Raw genomic sequence first — 14,601 nt, 5'->3', positions numbered from 1 at the left:
AAAATTGATCAATACATGCAATTCATATTTTAATCGAATACTAAAGTAATTTCAATATGAGAGGATGCAATAATATATCATTATTTCTTTCATTTAACTCATTCTTCTTAATTACATTTTAAATTCAATCCTTTAACACATGTCTAGAGCACCCATTGTTTAGATAACATCTTTCATTAGAACCTTGGATAGCTAGACATGCTTGCTGAAAAATAATCATATTTTCAACTTAGGAACCCAATCTCTTTTGGGTCCTTGTAGGTTAGCTATAATTGTTCCTTTTGGAACCCATATTTTCTTAATAGCTATTTTGTCCATAAATTTAAAGATTTTAGGATTACAAGGGATGTATTTCTGTATCCTCTTGTTGAATTTAACAAACATAGATCTAACATAAGTAGTAGATAAACCTTCAGTTTTCTGTTTTTGCCTTTTAGGTTCATCAAATTTGTAATGTATAGATTTAGGAACAATAGAAGAGATTTTACTTAGCTTTTGTTTATCAGTATTATAAGAATCTGTTTTAGAATAATTAAAGACTGTTTTAACCAACATATTCTTAAAAGATTTTTGGGTGTACCAAGGTTGATATCCTAATCCAACTTTATCAAATTCAGCTCTTTGATTATTTATCATTAGGTTCAATTTTTCAGAGCTGAAGGTAAATCGTTCAACAATAGGTTTTAATTTGTCAACTTCTTTAGTTAATCTTCTGTTATCTTCTGAAAGTAATTCATTGTTTTTCTTAAGTTTATCTTGACTTTCAGTGAGAAGTTGATCCCTTTGATTTAGTTCTTGATTTTCTTTAACTAAGATTTCAATTTTACTAGTTAGTTTCAGTTTTTCATTTATTAGAATTTGATTTTCATTCTTCAAGTTCTTGTTCTTACAGATAAGTTTCTTATATTCTAAATACAAATCAGAAAAGGCATCATGGAGTTTATCAAATGTAAAATTGCTTTCAGTCTCAGCATGTACCTCTTGTGCCACCAAGCATGGATTTTCAATATGATACTGCTCTCCTTCTACACATGATGTTTCAGATTTGTTAGTGCATTCATATTTGTCTTCAAGCATATTCCATATTTCTTTAGCAGTCATGCAAGAAGATATGCAATTAAACTCATTCCTATCTAATGCACAATATAATAGGTTCATTGCATCAGCATTCAATTGTGCTAAGTCCTTTTCATTAAACGTTTGAGAGAGTGTGTGAAGATCATTTATTATGATTTTCCATAAATAATAGTTTTGTGATTGAATAAAGATGCGCATGCGTATTTTCCAATGTGTATAGTTTATGCCATTAAATAGTGGAGGTGTATCAATTGATTGTCCTTCTCCTAGAAAACTATCTATTTGAGTTGTCATGATCTTTGGCTCTAGTCGGTTAAGACTACAAATAATACTTGAGCACCTGCTCTGATACCACTTGTTGCCCAGTAGATACAACCCAAGAGGGGGGGTGAATTGGGTCTTTTAAAACTTTTATGCTACTTCTAAAACTTTTTGATTAACTATGCTAAGTTGTAGTGAAAGTTAAACTTAGCAAGGGTTTGATGTATAGACTTCGACTTGATTAAATATGCTTGCAACTAAAGGATGTGCGGATAAGAATTAAGCAAGCAATTTATCTAAGTAAGTAAGTGTGTTAGTTAGACAATAACTAGAGGCATTACAAACACAAAAGACATATAGTGGTTCGGTGCACCCCAGCACCTACATCCACTCCCCAAGACCTCTTGAGAATTTCACTATAATCCTCCCGATTACAGCCGGTTGTTTTACAAGCTCACAACCCAACTTGTTGTTTTACGAGCGCACAACGAACTCGGTCGGTTTTCCCAGGCTCACCGACTAGAACCAACCCGATTGTTTTCCCGGGCTCACAATCAAACCCTTACACGTTGGTTTTACCCTCGGCTCACCAACAAACCTATCACCGTTGGTTTTTCTTTGGCTCACCAACAAACCTTAACCCCTTGATTCAATCCCTTGATTGAATCAAGTTACAAGATATTAAAACAAAGTATAAAACAAAACAAAGCTTCTTAAACAAGCAAATATGATAATATAAACAAATAGAGTAAAGAGAAGCCCTCAAACGAGTTTTGAAGATGGAGGAGCTCGGCTTCTTCTTTACTTGATCCTCCTCTGATTTGGCATGAAGTAGAGGATCCCCGAGGCAGCACACGGATGGAGAGGAAGCTTTCGGATTCACTTGGATGCTCTTCTTCTCTCTATTTCGTTTTGGATGGCCCTTTTGTGCTTATGGGAGATTTCCTTTGTAATCTCTTTGAGATCTCTTTCCTAGATGATCTCTCCCACTTCCATCATTTCTCCCCTAGCTCTCTTCTTGTTTTTATAGCTTTAGATGGCGTGGAAACAAGAATATAGCCGTTAGAGACAAAAATAGAGCCGTTGGACACAGTCTGCACTTCCTGACAATATTACCGTTGGGATCGGAGTCGACTCGCGCGATCAGGAGTCGACTCGCCTGTTGCAGGAGTCGGCTCGTGCTTTACTGGAGACGACTCGGCCACTGTTCCAAATTTGAATTAAAGTGCATGCCTTGACTGGGAGTCGACTCGGCTTAACCTGGAGTCGACTCGCCAACTTCTGGAGCTGACCTGGCAATTTCGAAGTCGGCTCATCCACTGAAGTCCGTGGATCCAATTTTGAATTTTGTCCTCTCGAGTCGACTCGACTGTCCTGGGAGTCGACTCGAATCTCAGAGCCCGAACTCCCGATCCTCTGTCTTTTGGCTCGTCCAGTCTTGGAGTCGACTCGAACTTCCTTGGAGTCAACTCGGCTCTCAGTTTGCAAAACACAGCCTTCTGCCATCTTGGTGTAGCGCTGCCTTGGAGTCGACTCGAGCTGTCTGGGAGTCGACTCGAATCTCAGAGGCAGTAACTTGGTTTTCTGTCTGTTGATGGTCGCGGAGTCTCGGAGTCGACTCGTGCAATGCGGAAGTCGACTCGAATCTCAGAGTCCCAAAAATGCTCTCTGACTTTTTCTTTGTGTTCCGCTGAGAGTCGACTCTTGCTTTCTTTGGAGTCGACCTACCAACCATCGGAGTCGACTCGCGTTCCACTGGAGTCGACTCGAAGACTGTTCTTTTGAATTTTTCTTTTGATTTTACTCCTCCAATTTGAATCCTTTGAACTTTAAACTTGGGCCAATAAATTGTAGCTTTCTTCCAACTTGAGAGCTTTGGAGGCCTTCTTGTGTTCTTCCAACTTGCTATGTTCCTTGCAAAATAAATATCTTTCTCCTTGCAACATAAACATTAGTATCTATACTTCAAGGTTTTGTGATCATCAAAATCAATCTATGAATCAATCTTTGGGTCATCAAAGAAGCTCCTCAAGTGGAAGCTTGTTCAAGTCCTTGGCTTCTTGGATTGCCGTTACCTTGGCCTCCCATGACCTTGGCAAACATCGAAGAATTTTTCTAACAAGGTCACTGTTAGTATAATTTTTGCCAAGGCTCTTTAGGCCATTAACAATATCAGTAAACCTAGTAAACATGCAAGTGATAGTTTCATTGGATTCCATCTTAAATAGTTCATATTTATGAACTAGTATATTTATTTTAGATTCTTTTACTTGATTTGTGCCCTCGTGGGTCACTTCAAGTCTATCCCATATCTCTTTTGCAGAATTGCAAGTAGAGACTCTATTGAATTCATTACGGTCTAAAGCACAATAAAGCACATTCATTGCTTTGGCATTTAGTTGTGCCTTCCTAATATCATTGTCATCCCAATCTTTTTCAAGTTTGGGTATAGTAACACCCTCTACAAAAATTGATGGGATGTATGGTCCATTAAGTATGGTGGTCCAAATCTCATAGTCTTGAGCTTGGATAAATATCCTCATCCTAGCCTTCCAATAGGAGTAGTCGGTTCCATTGAAGAATGGAGGTCTATGGGTGGACTGCCCCTCAATATGAGAAGATCCAAATGGGGTTGTCATTTTGATCTTTTACTCTTTTGGTAGAAGAGTTCCGGCTCTGATACCACTTGTTGCCCAAAAAGACAACCCAAAAGGGGGGGGTGAATTGGGTTTTAAATAATAATTGCAAATTAGAAACTTAATGAGTAACTAATTAAACTTTATTGTAAGTGGATTAATTAGTTTACTATATGCAGTGGATGAGGGGAATGGGAGAGACAATTAAACAATCACAAACACAAGAGATTTTATAGTGGTTCGGAGCTAACCCTTGCTCCTACGTCCACTCCCCAAGCTTCACTTGGGAGTTCACTATAATCTCTTGGATTACAGCCGGTTGTTTTACAAGCTCACAACCCAACTTGTTGTTTTACGAGATCACAACGAACTCGGTCGGTTTTCACAGGCTCACCGACTAGAACCACCCGATTGTTTTCCCGGAATCACAACCAAACCCTTACACCGTTGGTTTTAACCTCGGCTCACCAACAAACCTCTACAACCTTGATTCAATCCCCTGATTGAATTAACTAACAAGAAGACAGTTTGTAAAGAGTACAGGAAAAGCTTCTTAACAAGCAAATATGAACAATATAAATAATGTAGAGTTAGATGTTAGATGTATGCCCTAGAAGCCAATTTTTGGCTGACACATTATTAATTCTGGGACATAATTTGTATTTGACTTTATTATTATTGAATAAATAAAAGGCATCTTTTTCATTCATATTGTTTATGTGTCTATGAATCGTCCAAGAATTAATAAGATGATGATGCATATTCTCAAGAGTTAAGAATTTGAGCCATGCATCATTGGTGATTAATTTCTAAATGCTCCTGATCGATGGATCATCACGAGGACGGTGATCAATCCGATGAGATCAGTGCACAGATTACTTTCCTTAAGGATGGACGAGACTCGAGTCCACAGTGTGGCGACACTGAAGTAATAGTGCAGGTGCTTGTTAAGAACAAGGGTACTGAGCGTGACCAATACAAGAAGTCACTTGGATGTCTATCCACTCGTCAGTGACTTGCTTGATGTTGCAGTAGTGTGACTGGTTCTTTGACCTGCGGTGCTTCGGCTACTCACAGTGAGGTTATTGTAGTTTAACTGCACACATACATGGTCTCTAGCCATATGGGCCCATGCAGTGTAGATTGGCTGCAGTGAGTTCACTGTAGGAGTAGGGTATGCACCTATAAGGAACTATCGACCTTGATAGATAAGAAGAGATCCTATGTGATTTATAAGACTGAGTTCGTAAGACCTCGGCCGGGGCAGATTGCACAGTGGAGAAAGAGTTTTCCACTCTCGAACTTAAGTCGAATAAATCTTCACATATGACAGACGATGGGGTTTGACGAGTTGTCCATGACCTCTGTCCTGTAGGGATCCACGATAGTAGGACTGTATCACATATTAACTGCACCTAGAGGTTCACCATTCTATTCTGCTGGGTAGCCACTACATGCTGCTAGGTATCACTGGTGGATGGTGGGACTCATAGGGATTATCTTGATGATCGATAAACCCTAATGAGTTGAGTTGGAATCGTTCCAACCCATTGAAAGGAGTCTTCAATGATATTGTGATAGAGATCGCAATATATCTCACTACCAGTCAGAATAGAACCTATGGGGTCACACACACTAGAAGTATTGACCGATCCGATAGTTGAAAAGTGATTATGAATCACGAGTAATCAATTCGATTGATAAGAAGTTGGAGTAGGACTGGGATTTCTACTTGGAGTAGGATTCCTACAATCCTAATTAGATTAGGATTTTGAATTCATCTTTGGATTCCTACTTAGAATAGGATTCCTAGAAATCCTAATTGGATTAGGACTTCAGATTCAAATAGAGTCCTAATTGGATTAGGACTAAAATTAAATATGTCCTAATTTGGATTAGGATTCCTTAAGTCCTAATTAATTATTAATCTAATGAATCAACATGACTCCTAATTGGATTAGGATTGAAGAGTTCAATTGAGTCATGGTTCATTCAAGTTCTAATTGGATTAGGACTAGCATAGCATAGAACCCGATTGATTCCTGATTTGGTTAATCCTAATCAGATTAGGACTAAACCATGAAAAGGGCACCTAATCCTCTTTGGAAGAGGATTAGGTTAACCAAGTAAGAGGGGCATCAGCCCCTCTTCACTTAGTTGGTGCGACATGAAGAGAGAAGGGGCCGGTGCCCCCTCTTGGAAAGTAGTCAAGGGCTCCTAACTTGTAGGAGCCCTTCATCCTTATAAAAGAAGGACTAGGGCCGGCGCCCTAGAAGGACCTTTCCTCCTCTTCAAGCCGTGGCCACCCCCTCTCCATCTCCTCTTGTTTCAGCCGCAAGCAAAAGGAAAAGCCAAGAGGTGTCTTGGCGGCATCCTCTTCCTCCCTTCCTTCATCCAACGCAAGGAAGAAAAGAAGGCTGCGTGGGGATTCTTCTTCTTCCTCTTCTTCATCCTTCTTCTTCCTCCTCTCAAGCACAATCAAGGGTTGATTGAAAGAGAGGAGATCAGCCATCAAAAGAAGTCTTTGCAAGGGAGCTAGCACCCCGGAAAGACAAGAAAGCTTTGATCGGTCCTCTGCTTCGTGTGGATACCCGTAGAGGCCGGACATTTGAACGGCTTCAAATGAACCTTCATCCTAAAACCACGATCATCAGTTTGCGGTGATCATCTACCCGCACAAGGTGAAGATCTGATCTTCCTAAAGGTTTTAAAAGTTATTAATCCTTATCTAACTACGAACGGTCTAGAAACAGCGTTCATGCGATGAACATCGATCCCGCTTATGCCGATTCCGCTGCAATCTGATTTTTGTTTTGAAATATCAGCGGCATAGGTGGGTTCCCAACAGTGGTATCAGAGCCTAGGCTTCGTAGTTTAAGGTAAGAATTAATTATAAGTAGGCTTATTAGATCTGAAAATTGAATGATCATGCATGCTGAAAATTTTTTGCATGCAGAATTTTTCTATGGTACTGATTTTTACATTCTGATTTTTATATGATAAAAGGATGATTCTAATAGCATTGTTAATGTGATTACAAAGTTTAGAATCATGATTAGCATGATCAGCAACCTATGTCATGAGATAATCAATTAATTATAAGATCTGAAAATTATAATTGTTGCATATGGTGATGATCATAGGATTCAAACCCTTTTGGTATTAAATGTAAAGACCTGCGATGTGATCTGCAATGTCATGTAATTTTACAGATGCTTGCATGCATCTTATTTGATGTTTTGAGAGGCCTGCGTGCCTCCTAAAAGGGGATGTAATTTATTTTTATTTTTATTTTATATCTGGTTGTATTTTCTGTGATGTGATGTACGTCAACGATCAAGTCGAAGATGATGCATGAGATGAACAGGGCTCTAAGCGGTTGATGGCGATTGGATCAAGAGTTGGTCAAGGATCGAGTCAAGGAGGCTTGGAACCAATTCAAGAGTTGAAGATCAGTTGATCGATTGACGTGCATGTGCTTGTAATACGACCTAATTAGAATCCATGATCATCACCTATTTAAAGTTTAGCTTTAATTATTGCTGCGATTATAACTACCTGCAATGTGCCGTTTGCATGTGATATGAATGTGAGTCGGGTAGATAGGTTTACATGTGATGTAGCAAACCCAATTGAGACCTAAATTAAAACCTCCTCAATCAAGTCGAGAGTGAACCGACATGAGCAAGTCATATTAGATTAATTGATCTAATTGGTGTCTAGGAAAGCATGAAAGGTGGTTACTTAATTAGGACCTTACTCTCTGAGTAAGGGGAGCCTCCCACCTGCTTACCTGGCCAATTGTTCGATTACCTCTTATGAAGAGCTCAAGTTGCAAACACTAAGACCTGATTAACCAATATTAAGTCAATAGGTCTTCCACTGTAGTAGAGCTGCTAAGGTCTTTCTGATGTTGATTTGTCTCGGCTGGACACAGTGGGCAAGTTGCATCGGGGGGCTGGACCTCTCTATAGACATGAGATGTTGTAGGGTAAAGGTGGGGTTGGGCACCAATAACTGTTAGGTGAGGACCCAATGACGACTTTATTCCTATGGTTATACGGTGGGTCTGACTTAACTAAGAAATGGGACCAATAACTGTTAGGTGAGGTTTTCATGGCTTAGAGACCAAGTTACACTGCAACATGCTTGAGAAGCATTATACAAGAGTTGTACATTCATCAATCTATGTGTCACCAATAACTGTTAGGTGAGGTGGCATGTAAATTGGTGGGACCGCAGTACCCACTAGAAACCCTAGTCGTGTAGGATTTCCGTTTTCCGACCAGGAGAGTGTGAGGAATTCGAGAAAATAGTGGGAGTTACATTTGTTCTAAAAGACCTTAGAACAGATTAGGATCAAGTACAAAAGTCTAACTAGAATCTTTACTCTCTGCAGATCATAATGTCAGCCTCAAACCCTTTGACCCGTATTCTTGAGACCAACCGATTGACCGGAACCAATTACAAGGACTGGCTTAGAAATCTCAAAATTATTTTGAGCTATGAGAAAATAGGCTACATACTCGATTCAGATATTTCCACACTACCAGCACGTCCTACTGATGTTCAGCGACAGATGCAACAAAAATGGCTGGATGATGACATTAGAGTTAAATGCTATATGATGGCATCCATGTCAAATAAACTCCAATGCCAGCATGAGAATCTCAAGACTGCTAGAGACATACTAGCACACCTGCAAGAGTTGTATGGTGAGTAGAGTCACACAGCTCGTTTTGAAGTGTCCAAGAGGCTCTTCAAGACAAAGATGCGCGAAGGGCAGTCTGTCCATGATCATGGTCTGACTATGATCAAAGACCTAGAGGAGCTTGAGAAGCTCGGAATGAACATGCACAAGGAATTGCAAGTGGATTTGATCCTACAGTCACTTTCTGATTCATTTGGTCAGTTTATAGTAAACTACCACATGAATAAGATTGAATGCACTAAGACTGAACTGATCAACATGTTGGTAACTGCTGAGGGAGCCTTGAAAGGTTCAAGGGGCAATGTCCTTGCTGCTGAGTTGACTTCTGGTTCCAAGAGAAAGTCTACTTGGAAGAAAAAGAAGCCTGCAAAGAAGCAGAAGAAAGACAAGAAGCCAAAGAAGGAAGTTCAAAAGAAAAAGGCTAATGACAAAGGAAAATGTTTCCACTGCAATGTCGACGGCCACTGGAAAAGGAACTGTCCTTCATACCTCGAGAGCCTGAAGAACATGAAAGGTGAAAAACATTCAGAAGGTATAGATTTGCTCATAATTGAAACTAATCTAACGGTTTCTTCTACTTCTAGTTGGGTTATAAATTCTGGTTCTAGTGCTCATCTGTGCACTACCATGCAGGGTCTAAAGGAAAGTAGAAGGCTGGCGGAAGGTGCGGTAACCCTTCGGGTAGGCAATGGGGCAAAAGTTGCTGCTGTGGCTGTGGGCACCTACCATCTGCGACTACCGTCTGGTTTTAGTTTATTACTTAGAGACTGCTATTATGCACCTGTTGCTAGTAGAAATTTGATTTCTGTTTCATGTCTAGCACAGGAAGGTCATGTTTTTACATTTGACAAAGACAGCTGTTCTATTTATTTAAGAAATAAAATAGTCGCACGTGGTTTTATAATTGACAGTCTCTATCATTTGCATATGGATGTATCTATAAATGTGTCTGAGCAAGTAGTGAATGCCAAAGGATCCAAAAGATCCAAGGATGAGATAAACCAAAAATATTTGTGGCACCTCAGGCTTGGCCATATTGGAGAGGACAGAATGAACAAAATGGATAAAGATGGGCTTCTTGGCTCATTGACTTCCGAGTCATATCCAGTTTGCGAATCCTGTCTTCAAGAAAAAATGGCTAGATTGCCCTTTGTAGGACAAGGGGAGAGGACCACTGAAATACTTACCCTAGTACATACAGATGTATGTGGCCCATTCGATGTGCTAGCCAGGGGACGTTATTCGTACTTCATTACCTTTACCGATGATTATTCACGGTATGGGTATGTATATCTTATGAGACACAAGTCTGAATCTTTTTGAAAAGTTCAAAGAGTTCAAGAATGAAGTAGAAAAACAAACTGGAAAACCTCTTAAGGCTCTTCGATCAGATCGAGGAGGAGAATACCTTAGTGGGGAATTCCGGGACTATCTCAAAGAAAACGGCATAGTCTCACAGTGGACACCTCCGGGTACACCTCAACTCAACGGGGTGTCAGAGAGGAGGAATCGGACCCTATTGGATATGGTCAGGTCCATGATGAGCTTCACTGATTTACCTATGTTTCTTTGGGGAGATGCCTTACTCACAGCGATTTATTTATTGAATAGAGTTCCCTCTAAATCCGTTCCTACCACACCGTATGAGATATGGCATGGTAAGAAACCAAGTCTTGGTCATCTCAAGATTTGGGGATGTCCGGCCCACGTCAAGAGACTACAGGCGGACAAACTAGAGGCTAGGACCATAAGTGCTCGTTTTATAGGATATCCTAAAGAGTCATTAGGATACAATTTTTACGTCTCAGAGGATCACAATGTGTTTGTGAGCCATCATGCCATATTCTTGGAAAATCAGTTTATCTTTGATAGAGGCAGTGGGAGGAAAATTGAGCTTGAAGAGAAAGTCTCTGAAAAGCAACGAGTCATGGATCCTATTGAACCCATTCATAAAGAGCCAGTACACGATGTCCCTCGACCACCTCGTAGATCTAGTAGGGTCTCCCATCCTCCCGATAGATACCTAGGTATACTATTAGAGGATACCGAGGAAATGTTCCTAGTGGGAGATAGGGATCACACACAAGATCCCAAAACCTACGACGAGGCGATATCTGATATCGATTCTGAGAAATGGCTGGAAGCCATGAAGTCAGAGTTAGACTCCATGCATTCCAACCAAGTCTGGACCTTAGTAGACCCACCAGAAGGTATTGTACCTATTGGATGCAAATGGATCTACAAAAGGAAAATAGGTTCGGATGGAAAGGTAGAGACCTTTAAGGCAAGGCTGGTGGCGAAAGGGTATAGTCAACGTGAAGGCATTGACTATCAGGAGACCTTTTCACCTGTAGCCATGCTGAAATCCATCCGAACATTGCTTGCCATTGCAGCATTTCATGATTATGAAATATGGCAGATGGATGTGAAAACTGCTTTTCTGAATGGATATCTTGATGAAGATATCTATATGGAACAGCCTTTGGGTTTCACTTCCAGTGATAGAGATCACAAGGTCTGCAAGCTGCAAAGGTCCATCTATGGACTAAAGCAAGCATCTCGGAGTTGGAACACTCGTTTCGATGACGCAATCAAAACGTTTGATTTCATCAAAAACGAAGAGGAACCGTGTGTTTACAAAAAGGTTAGTGGGAGCGCTGTCGTATTTCTCGTACTGTACGTGGACGACATCCTACTGATAGGGAATGATATTCCCATGCTAACCTCGGTCAAGGTCTGGTTGTCAAAAGAATTCTCCATGAAAGATCTTGGGGAAGCATCCTATATTTTGGGAATAAAGGTCTATAGAGATAGATCTAAAAGGATGCTTGGCCTTTCACAGAAGATATACATAGAGGAGGTGCTGAAGAGGTTCAGCATGGAAAACTCCAAGAGGGGTCTCTTACCCCTAAGGCATGGAATTCATCTCTCCAAGAAGATGTGCCCCAACACATCTGAAGAGATTCAACGCATGAGCAAGATACCCTATGCATCGGCAATAGGGAGCCTCATGTATGCCATGCTATGTACACGACCTGATATAGCCCTTGCTGTGAGTGTCACAAGAAGATATCAGTCGAATCCAGGTGAAGAACACTGGACAGCTGTGAAGAATATTCTTAAGTACTTGAGAAGAACTAAAGATTTATTCTTGGTTTTTGGAGGATCATCAGAGTTAAAGGTAGAAGGGTACATAGATTCAGACTTCATGACTGATGTCGATGATAGAAAGTTAACATCTGGATATGTGTTCTTGTGCAATGGTGGTACGGTGAATTGGAAGAGTTCTAAACAACCGATCATTGCTGATTCTACTATGGAAGCTGAATACATCGCCGCCTCTGAAGCTGCTAAGGAAGGCTTCTGGTTCAAGAAATTCATTGCAAAATTAGACGTGATGACATCAGATGCCATAACACTCTACTGCGATAATAATGGCGCCATAGCTCTTGCAAAGGAGCCAAGGTCTCATCAGAAGTCCAAGCATATAGAGCGGCACTTCCACCTCATACGCGACTATGTTGAGAAGAAGTATGTCGAGGTGCAGAGAGTAGACTCCGCGGACAACGTGGCAGACCCATTCACTAAATAGCTAAGTCAACAAAAGATTGAAGCCCACCTTGAGAAGATGGGACTAAGATATATGACTGATTGGCTTTAGTGCAAGTGGGAGATTGTTAGATGTATGCCCTAGAAGCCAATTTTTGGCTGACACATTATTAATTCTGGGACATAATTTTTATTTGACTTTGTTATTATTGAATAAATAAAAGGCATCTTTTTCATTCATATTGTTTATGTGTCTATGAATCGTCCAAGAATTAATAAGATGATGATGCATATTCTTAAGAGTTAAGAATTTGAGCCATGCATCATTGTGATTAATTTCTAAATGCTCCTGATCGATGGATCATCACGAGGACGGTGATCAATCCGATGAGATCAGTGCACAGATTACTTTCCTTAAGGATGGACGAGACTCGAGTCCACAGTGTGGCGATACTGAAGTAATAGTGCAGGTGCTTGTTAAGAACAAGGGTACTGAGCGTGACCAATACAAGAAGTCACTTGGATGTCTATCCACTCGTCAGTGACTTGCTTGATGTTGCAGTAGTGTGACTGGTCCTTTGACCTGCGGTGCTTCGGCTACTCACAGTGAGGTTATTGTAGTTTAACTGCACACATACATGGTCTCTAGCCATATGGGTCCATGCAGTGTAGATTGGCTGCAGTGAGTTCACTGTAGGAGTAGGGTATGCACCTATAAGGAATCTATCGACCTTGATAAATAAGGAGAGATCCTATGTGATTTATAAGACTGAGTTCGTAAGACCTCGGCCGGGACAGATTGCACAGTGGAGAAAGAGTTTTCCACTCTCGAACTTAAGTCGAATAAATCTTCACATATGACAGACGATGGGATTTGACGAGTTGTCCATGACCTCCGTCCTGTAGGGATCCACGATAGTAGGACTGTATCACATATTAACTGCACCTAGAGGTTCACCATTCTATTCTGCTGGGTAACCACTACATGCTGCTAGGTGTCACTGGTAGATGGTGGGACTCATAGGGATTATCTTGATGATCGATAAATCCTAATGAGTTGAGTTGAAATCGTTCCAACCCATTGAAAGGAGTCTTCAATGATATTGTGATAGAGATCGCAATATATCTCACTACCAGTCAGAATAGAACCTATGGGGTCACACACACTAGAAGTATTGACCGATCCGATGGTTGAAAAGTGATTATGAATCACGAGTAATCAATTCGATTGATAAGAAGTTGGAGTAGGACTGGGATTCCTACTTGGAGTAGGATTCCTACAATCCTAATTAGATTAGGATTTTGAATTCATCTTTGGATTCCTACTTAGAATAGGATTCCAAGAAATCCTAATTGGATTAGGACTTCGGATTCAAATAGAGTCCTAATTGGATTAGGACTAAAATTAAATATGTCCTAATTTGGATTAGGATTCCTTAAGTCCTAATTAATTATTAATCTAATGAATCAACATGACTCCTAATTGGATTAGGATTGAAGAGTTCAATTGAGTCATGGTTCATTCAAGTTCTAATTGGATTAGGACTAGCATAGCATAGAACCCGATTGATTCATGATTTGGTTAATCCTAATCAGATTAGGACTAAACCATGAAAAGGGCACCTAATCCTCTTTGGAAGAGGATTAGGTTAACCAAGTAAGAGGGGCATCAGCCCCTCTTCACTTAGTTGGTGCGACATGAAGAGAGAAGGGGCCGGTGCCCCCTCTTGGAAAGTAGTCAAGGGCCCTTCATCCTTATAAAAGAAGGACTAGGGCCGGCGCCCTAGAAGGACCTTTCCTCCTCTTCAAGCCGTGGCCACCCCCTCTCCATCTCCTCTTGTTTCAGCAGCAAGCAAAAGGAAAAGCCAAGAGGTGTCTTGGCGGCATCCTCTTCCTCCCTTCCTTCATCCAATGCAAGGAAGAAAAGAAGGCTGCGTGGGGATTCTTCTTCTTCCTCTTCTTCATCCTTCTTCTTCCTCCTCTCAAGCACAATCAAGGGTTGATTGAAAGAGATGAGAACAGCCATCAAAAGAAGTCTTTGCAAGGGAGCTAGCACCCCGGGAAGACAAGAAAGCTTTGATCGGTCCTCTGCTTCGTGTGAATACCCGTGGAGGCCGGACATTTGAACGGCTTCAAACGAACCTTCATCCTAAAACCACGATCATCAGTTTGCGGTGATCATCTACCCGCACAAGTTGAAGATCTGATCTTCCTAAAGGTTTTAAAAGTTATTAATCCTTATCTAACTACGAACGGTCTAGAAACAGCGTTCATGCGATAAACGTCGATCCCGCTTATGCCGATTCCGCTGCAATCTGATTTTTGTTTTGAAATATTAGCGGCATAGGCGGGTTCCCAACATTAGAA

The sequence above is a fragment of the Phoenix dactylifera genome, unplaced genomic scaffold, assembly GCF_009389715.1.
Source record: "Phoenix dactylifera cultivar Barhee BC4 unplaced genomic scaffold, palm_55x_up_171113_PBpolish2nd_filt_p 000607F, whole genome shotgun sequence".
NCBI classification, from domain to species: Eukaryota; Viridiplantae; Streptophyta; class Magnoliopsida; order Arecales; family Arecaceae; genus Phoenix; species Phoenix dactylifera.
Note: the sequence above shows the minus strand (reverse complement) of the source record.